Source organism: Pygoscelis adeliae, unplaced genomic scaffold, assembly GCF_000699105.1.
Source record: "Pygoscelis adeliae isolate BGI_AS28 unplaced genomic scaffold, ASM69910v1 Scaffold34, whole genome shotgun sequence".
NCBI lineage: Eukaryota > Metazoa > Chordata > Aves > Sphenisciformes > Spheniscidae > Pygoscelis > Pygoscelis adeliae.
Genome location: NW_008824658.1, coordinates 4,445,579 through 4,454,795, shown reverse-complemented (window position 1 = coordinate 4,454,795; position 9,217 = coordinate 4,445,579). Strand labels below are relative to the sequence as shown.

General features: G+C 38.1%; 1 protein-coding gene across 1 annotated transcript in view; it reads left to right on the top strand.

Annotated features, from left to right (window-relative positions):
• SMAD5 (SMAD family member 5) overlaps positions 1-9,217 on the top strand; it is a 30,647-nt gene that overhangs the window by 8,492 nt on the left and 12,938 nt on the right. The window lies entirely within an intron of this gene.

Genomic DNA, 9,217 nt, shown 5'->3' with positions numbered 1-9,217 from the left:
GGGCCGGTGAGCGGCGTGTGGGGGGAAGGAGCAGCCCCGGGAGGGAAAGGGGAGCGCAGGACCGCGCTGCTGGGCTGTTAAAACACGCTTCGTTCTGATAAAAATAAGTCTGTGCACGTAACTGTAGGAGCAAACTGTTGCAATGCTAATAAGAGGCTCGGTGTTTTTTGTTTCTTTTCTTTTTTTTTTTTTTTTTAAAGACGAGGAACTCCGCTCTTAAATGGTGTAAGGCCTGACCAAACCAAAGGGGAGAGTAACAAATCCACGCGTTTCGAATCCGTCGGTAAAGAGGCGCTTCCCCGCGGGGGCGATGTTAGGGGCACACACACTTGCCCACCTTGGCCTTTCTTGCGTGCACCCAGTACTGACAGCTGCCTGACAACGGATGGACCGCTTAAGTGATTTAGAATGGCAATTTTTGTTTTCTGCGGGCTGTAAACTTAGTAGAGGAAATATCGTCTTGCGGTTAAAAGCACAAGACTGGAAATCAAGTGATCTGTGCTCTGTTCCAGTTGTGTAGTTTCTGATGTGACTTTAAGCTAATTGAATGAAGGTATTTCTGGGTAAAATGAGGTAGGGAAGAACTGATTCAGCGGTAGTTGTTGAATATATTATCAAGTAGGTTCAGTAACAGTTGCTGAATCTTTTGGTGGAATCTGTAGCGATTTAGAGATTTTACTCAGTGAATGACTTGGGCTCTCTGCTTTAACAAAACCTCCGAGGAATAACTGTCAAAATTTGCATCAGCCTATAAGCTTTGTCTTGTCGTGGGAAATTAGATCGTCAGTATGTGGTGGTTTTAGATGAAGTCTCTTGCTGGCTTTCATTCCTTTGTTAATTTCGGGTAATTTACCTTCCATAGATGGCTTTAAAATACCGAAAACTGAAATGAGCATTGTTCGTTGCATATCTCGGTTATGGAAGTTCTGATATTCTGAGGAATCACAGAATTTGATTGAAGAGAAGGGGAAGAAAAAAAAAAAGGTGCAAACACGCTATTGCAGTCATGTGCCCGTGCTCATCAAAAGCTGTAATACTTTATGAAGTTGGCAGCTGGTGGTAGTGGAAGTTAATAGAAGCAGCAAATAACTTAATTGAAGATGTTTTGTAATTAGTGTGTTGTAACTTTTGAGAGTGCTCTGTCTGTGTAGGGTGCTGTTGGATTTAATGTCTCAACCCCTACCATTTGATAGTGGTTTACTCTTACCTCTTGATATTAAAATTTTGTTCACTTGGCCTTGAAATTGCTGCTAAGTGCTTAATGGCACTTCTTTTTGCAAAACAAAACCCCAACAAACCATGTGCTTGTTGGGGTACCTGCCTTTGTCAAACCTTTCTTTTCCTTTCAAATGTGGAGAAAATACACTTGAGGGAGGAATTCTCTTTTTTTTTTTTCTAAAGAAAACTTTCCTAGTGGAAGCCCAAGATGGACAGTCATGATGGGGATGAGAAATGGGAAAGGAGGGAGAGGGGCTTCCTCTGCATTTCTTTCTCTTGATGACAAAAGATCACAACAAAAGGGTGTGCTGCTATGATGCTGCATACAGCTGTGGTGGGTGTTTTTTGTTTGAGGTTTGGAGTTTTAACCTCGGATGGAACCTGAAGGAACTATAACTGCGGACCCTGTACTACTCGGTTCTTGTTGTGAAGTCGGATTTTTAATCTTGCATCTTGAGTGGATGATCTGTGCAGAGTTTTCATGGTGATGGAATATTATCTGAGCTGGGAGAAAGTCTGTCTCTCAAGATGGAGTGCTTGTGCTCTGTTAAAGTGTAGTGCACGTTTTTGAGTTTATTCGAATGGTCTTTGCAAATTACGTTGTGATCTTTAATATTCCAGAGGACACTTTTAATTTCAGAAAAATATCCTCCATATTTGTAGTTCCCTAAAGAAAACTCTAAAAACTCTTTTGTTGCTCTTGGCTGAATTATATACCTGCAGAAATACTGCTGTGGCAATTCTATGCAAGTCCCTATTTCTTCCTTCCCTGCCAGCTGCATTCTGATCAACATGAAAAATTTAAGTTTCTCCTAATGTCTATGATAGATTTGCTGAAATTAATTTTAATGTGTTAATGTTTCCTCTTTAAAGATCTTTAGACGATTTTTTCATAGCAACGGGTAAGGAGAGCAGCTCGTGCTCAGAATTAAAAGATTTGTTCTTGTGTGAGCTGAGAATGCTTTAGATATTTCGTGACTGAAGTTGATAACTCATTAAAAGCAAGTTGAACAGTAATTTAAGACTTCTGCAGTTATCATTAGTTGCAGTGCAAGTTCCTGCACTGTTCTCTGGAAGCCTTTTTAGCCGTGTTCGTGTGACCACGTAGAAAAGTTTGGCTGGCACCTCAGCGCGCTTGACCAGTGTGGGTTGGCAAGGTGCAGAACGCCGCCTGCCAAGTCTGTATCCCTACTGACCTACCACCAAGGTTGAGCCTGCCAGGACTGTCATCCTTGACAGAGGATCTTTGTCAGAATCGCTGCTACTGATCCACCAACTATGAGGTAGTGTCTCTGAATTCTGGGTCAGTGGATGTCACAAACTGACAAATTTAGAATACTTTGCCATTCATTCATTCTGTGGAAGGGGGGAAAAAAAGCTTGCTGAACTACTATTGTCAGTGTCCCCTCCAAATCCTGTAGCTTTTGTAAACTTGTCACAGTCTTAATGCAGTTCAGTTGGAGTGGAAGTGTATACACACAGACATATACATCTTTAATTTTCTTCTCTTCTTTTAAAGCTTTATGAAAGTCTGTACAGTCCCTGCTTTCAGGTTACGCTTTTTGTTGCCAATTCACATTTTTAGTGGCAGTATTTAGGATCTTATTCTTTAATGAAGGTCTTGCATATGAGCATCTAAATTTTCGGAAGGCTTCGTCCAGCTTTTTGATTTTTTAACATACTTTAGGGTTTGTGAAAAGTGTCAGATGTCCTTTATTTTCCCTTTTTTTTTCTCCAGGTGTAGTACTGAGGTCATTCCTAATCACCCACTTGCCTGTCCACGTCCACCAACCTACCAGTGGAGGCATAGGCTTTTGTTTTCATGTTTAGTGAAACGTCGTGATGCTCTTGTATGTAATTTTAATTAAGAAATGGATGCTAACTTGTAGTTAATCTGCTGTGGTTACAGTAGATCTTAAATAACCTTAAAAACATGAGGCAGTTTCAGGGCTGACTTTCAGATGTGCTGACTACTGTTGATGATGGCATTTTTCAGCATAATGCCTCTGTTGGAAAGTGCCAATTAGCTGAAATAGAAGTGTGAGAAAACGCACGGTTCTGACAAAACACTTAAGGGAGAGAGATTTTGGTTCTAAGACGGAATTTGTAGTTTTTTGAGAACTTTTACAAAAGCTAATTGCTCAGTAATTAGAGTAGTTGCAGATACCAGGGCCATGTGAGCATTGGATTTTTGTGTTCGAAGTGGATGCCTTAAGGAATAGATACTAACTTTTTTAGGCTTGGGAAGGTTTTTGGTTTTTCCCCCTCCATTCCCCCCCCTGTATCACAGTTGAATTCAAGTTTTGCCATGATGCAGAACAAATTCAAAACTTTCTGTTCTTTGGTTACACTTTTTCTGAGGTTTTCTTGGCATCAGTTGGAAGTGAGGGTGCTTTTGAAATGCATTGGAGCTCTATTAGTGAACTCTCGTGATATAAAATATTATCACTTGTATTATTTTTTTTAACAGCGATTTTTGAGAAGACTTTAAGAAGAACAGAAGCATCACTTTTGCAGTCTGAGCTACATGGCTTTTATGATAACAGTTCTTCCATGTACGATGCATTACTTGCTGATTGTGCTTGGCCTCAGAGATTTTTGTTATGTTTCTTTTAAGAGAGTGCTAGTTAAATACTTCTCAGCTGACAGTTATATGTTTCAGATTTTTTTTAAGCTGTGTTAGATGATGTACAGATGTGGAAATGAAAAGAACAAGTATTGTGTGAGAAAGCCATGTCTGAAGTTGTCAATACATTTCTTGTTTGGAGAGCAGTCATGGGTAGTAAAATTTTTGAAGATACCAGACAGTTCTTTTCTGTTCTTGTTTACATGTATTATTAGTTAGAATATATTGCCTTACAAGGCATGTTTGAAGCAAAGAAATCTAGTGCTAATGTAAAAGCGTTTACCATAGGTTCTGGTCAACTGGATGTGCATTTGGATATGCAAGCCCCGTTCTGATGAAAATACCGCAAATTCCTTTTTGGTATCGTTCATAAAATCTCCTTTCATCTTTAGTTACCCTTAAGGGGAGGAAGGGAAGAAAAGATGAGTTAAATCATTGATGATATTCTTTGAGTAAGATGTTGCACAGGAGAATTGAAAGAAATCTTTTTTGTTGAAAGGCTGTGGCAATGGTAGGGAATATGTAGGCCCTTCAAGTTTACCGCCCAAATTCTTTAACCACTGTGTAACTTTAGGATTTATTTTATCCTTGATGTGCATGGAAAAACTATGGAGCCAATGTTTCTTCTATATTTGTCCTCAAGAAAAGGCTCTAATGAATGCCATTGCATGGGACCCTGTGCTAGGCTACAATGTAAGATGTAGACTTGGGAAAATGATAATAAAAGCCAAGCGCAATCCTGCACAATTCCCGTCAGGAAATCTGTAAGGAAAGAAGGACCTTAACAAAACCGGGTGAAACTGATGTGTGAGATTGTAGTTTTAAAAGAAAATATTGACAACTGAATATAGTGTAATATACTGTAATTGAGTTTCTGAGCTTTCTGTGTGAATGTGTAATGTGTTAACGTGTATGGAGTCAAAATATTTGAGTATTTCTAAGTTTGAAGGGGCAATAAAGTTAGGCACAAGAGCTGACTGAAAAACAGTTTTAACTTCAAGTCTGAAGCAGCTCTAGTGAACTGCCAATTGTGTAGCTAGTTATAAGTGGTGGTTTGTTTACATTATGAAATTGAGTCTCAAAGCAGCTTCTAATCATGAGCAGTGAAGTTCCTTGTTTCAGATTGGGTATGGAGTTACAGGAAGCTTTCTTAATTTGCAAACAAGTAAATTAAGCAGGGAAAGAATAGTGCTTGTACCTTTGCAATACAAGCTTAGTATGGGCAGTAGGAAAGGATGAGGACCGTGTAGTTGTAGACCGATTTTATTCTTACGCTTGTGAAAAGCATCGTTCATTGCCATGCTGGTTGGGGTGATGGGTTGCTTGGTTAATGATACTTTAAATTTAGATTTTGCAGGCAGGAAACTAGTTTGGAATTGATGGCAGAACATTCGCATAAAAAGTGCATCTCATAAAGTTACATACGATGTATTTATTTTAATATTGATCTGTTCTGCTGTGAGTCCCACTCAGGCCCTGTTAGCCAGAGGAAGGTTCCTTGATAGCGAATCAAATTAATCTGCTAAACTTGCCAGTTTAATATAGTAGGCTAAGAAAATCTCAGAAGGAACCAAAAGGTAGGTGACTCGCTTGCTATTTGTGATGGTAGGTGAAAGATAGTCTGTTTCTCCCATCTTCACAAATGCAATGTGATCTGCAAGTTCTGCTGTTAACCAACTTTGTTTATAGCTAGCTGGCTTGATGAGGTGTTAAGAAGGGGTTCAAACAATGGACCTGTTCACACAACTAGTTTCCTTCCATTTGCTGTAGTCATTAACAAGAACTTTAAATGTATAAATAATGCATGCCCCAAAGTCTAATTTTGATACAGCGATTACTTCCTTTTATATTCACCAAGCCCCCTCATGCTACCCCATGCAATGCATGACACGCTTTAAAGAGTGTTTGCAACTGTTTCTTTTAAATGTAGTAACATGTTTTTCAGCCGATGTTCTCTTGTAGCTCAGTTGAGAAGTTATTTAATAAAAGAAGGTAATGCATAATAGACCCTCTGCCTCTTAAGGAAATCTAAGAAAGCTTTTTTCCCCCTGAAAGTTGTTACCAGCTGCGTCTAGAGGTGCAACAGTATGAGTAATCTGTGCAACACTATGAATGAAAATGTGACTCTTCAAAGCATTTGTTTCTGTGCTCAAATCTTAGTGATGCACTGTTGTACTGCAATCACAGCTCATGACATGCACTTTTAAAGCCTTGGAAGAAATTGATTGTAAGTATAGATGATCTGGTGAAATCGTTCCTAGCAGATGTCGTGGTTACTTAGAAACCTTTCAAAAATTAGATGCTGAAATTACATCAAATGCAAGTAAAAGTTCTAAATGTGGTTTATGCCATTCATTCAGAAATTTTAAAACCCTACAGGAGTTGCAGTTTCTACAGGAAAATGTTTGGTTTCTACATAAATGCCTGAACCTACAGCTTTGTGACCTTAAATAGCTCCAAAGAAGGGAGCACTTTAGTCTACAAATAATTAATGAAGCTTTTTAATACTACCTTGTTTTCTTAAGAAAAAGCAAAAGCTGTAAACCTTCAGTATTTTTGCCTTTCAAAATGAACTTCTGAAAGGCCTAGAATTAGATAAATTCGGTGTCCATTTGTACCTCTCAAAGCCTATCAGTTTGTTGCAGGGTTTCTTTTTTGCCCTTGCTGTTCTTGAACAGGTAAAAATACACTTCAGCAGAAGAGTCTTGAAAGCCTTGAAGGCCAATGAAGTTTTGAACTTCAACAGTCTCGTTTTTCAGTGGTTATAGTACAAGCATGTATGTGGAAACTTTTTTTTTTAACAAGTTGAAACAGTTTTGATCAAATCTGTTACGATGGTTCTGGAATACTTGTTCTACTAGGTTTTGCTTTTGTTGATAGGTATTCAGACTAATGTAAAGTTTTTATAGCTAATTATGTTACTTCGTCCAAGCAGATTATTTCTAAAATCATAGTTTATAGGACAGAGTCATTTATCAAAATTCTCTCGATACTTGCCCTACAAATACTAGTTACTGCAAAGCATCATTTTAGTAGAGCTGTTTCAGCTTTCTTTACTTTTAGTTAGCTTGTTTATTCCACGAGCATACTTGTGGGTAAATGATGTTGAAATTATATACAACCAGTAAAATTTCATTCCTAGTTGCTGCATGTTACCGTGTTTGAAGTACTAAAAAAAAAAAAGAGATTATACATGATCATAGAATAGAATCGTAGATCTGTAAACTTGATTGCATAATATAGATGGGACAGCTGTAATGGAATAGATCAGAGTGGCAACAGCCAAGAGGCATTTCTTGACATCTCTTCTGAGCTCGACTTAACTATAGGAATTTCCAGTGTATGTTCTGCCTTGATGATTCTTAAGATTCTTTGAAAGCATAGCTGAGAAACAGAAATAGAACTTTTTAATTGTCGTCTTGCTGGTCTGAGATTCTAGATGGGTTCATTTCCTTTTTTAGGGGTGTGAGCAACTGCTGATATCTTACAGCTATTTAATGTACGCAAGGCTTGGAAGTAAGTTAATTGTGGCTGTAAACAGCTTTTACTTTTTAGAACACTAAACTTTTATCCTCAGTAAAAGAATAAATTTAGTCTGTGTTCTTGGCCAAGTTTATCTCCCTTTATGTATTTCCTGTTACTTTGAAGGGTGCAAAGTTCTCATGTGTAATAGTTCTAGGGAACTAAATTTATACTTGAAGTGCAGATGTCCTTATTTCTGAAGAAATAAGGTGGTACATAATAGTTTTTTCCTTTTCTTGTTTATTCCACGAGCATACTTGTGGGTAAATGATGTTGAAATTATATACAACCAGTAAAATTTCATTCCTAGTTGCTGCATGTTACCGTGTTTGAAGTACTAAAAAAAAAAAAGAGATTATACATGATCATAGAATAGAATCGTAGATCTGTAAACTTGATTGCATAATATAGATGGGACAGCTGTAATGGAATAGATCAGAGTGGCAACAGCCAAGAGGCATTTCTTGACATCTCTTCTGAGCTCGACTTAACTATAGGAATTTCCAGTGTATGTTCTGCCTTGATGATTCTTAAGATTCTTTGAAAGCATAGCTGAGAAACAGAAATAGAACTTTTTAATTGTCGTCTTGCTGGTCTGAGATTCTAGATGGGTTCATTTCCTTTTTTAGGGGTGTGAGCAACTGCTGATATCTTACAGCTATTTAATGTACGCAAGGCTTGGAAGTAAGTTAATTGTGGCTGTAAACAGCTTTTACTTTTTAGAACACTAAACTTTTATCCTCAGTAAAAGAATAAATTTAGTCTGTGTTCTTGGCCAAGTTTATCTCCCTTTATGTATTTCCTGTTACTTTGAAGGGTGCAAAGTTCTCATGTGTAATAGTTCTAGGGAACTAAATTTATACTTGAAGTGCAGATGTCCTTATTTCTGAAGAAATAAGGTGGTACATAATAGTTTTTTCCTTTTCTTTTTACCCTCTTCTGAGGATTTATTGAAGCAGTGACAGACTCTTGTTCTTTTAATTTCTTTTTTTCATTTTGTTTTTTATGGGAGCTTAGGAAGAAAGATCTTCAAACAGTTTTTCTGTTTGTTTTGCTTTTCCCAGTTTTTTCCGTATTATTGAAACAAAGCTGAATAAGCAAAGAAGTACCAGTGGGATTAAGCTACTGTGTGAAATAAATGGATTTTTTCCTGTTAAGGGTGCTCATAAGTTTTTAAACTTACACTCTTTGTTGTAGCCAAGTGTCCTTAGGTCAGTTCCCTGCTTTCCTCACCTTCCACCTCCCCAGTAGAAAATCTAGGATGATTATATGTGGGACATTATGAATGCTTTCTCTAGGGATGGCTGCTGTATCTTTGGCTGATGATGCTTAATATATGGTTCTGTTATAGGAAAGTACCCATCCATGTGTCTGAGCTTGTAAATGTGCCTAGACACCTAGAAAAGCCTTATCAGATGACTGTTAGTTAATCAAAGGTGGGGGGGAAAAACCCCCTTGATTAAAGGTAGCAATCTAAGAGAAGCAGCACAGAGGTACTTAAATCTTGCTTCCCCCCGCGCCCCGCTTTTTCTCTTGTGTTCAGATTTGGTGTCTCAGGGTATGTTAGGTGTTCTAATTCACCACGGTTTATCAAAAGTTGAGAGACAATGTTGTTTGGCAGTCTCTGTAGCAAGAAAGGAAGCATCTTTTGTTATTGACATCCTTTCTCTTAGCTCTGCTCTTGCTTTTTGCCAGCTGCTCATTGTCTATACTTGCTTATTTAGTATTCACAAGGGATTTTACAAGTTCTTATCAGTTCGTTGCCACAGCACATCATTTCCTCTTGTCATCATTACTCCTTAAAGGGGGGGGGGAGGATTTGCATTAGAGCTGGTGAGTGGTAGAAAACAC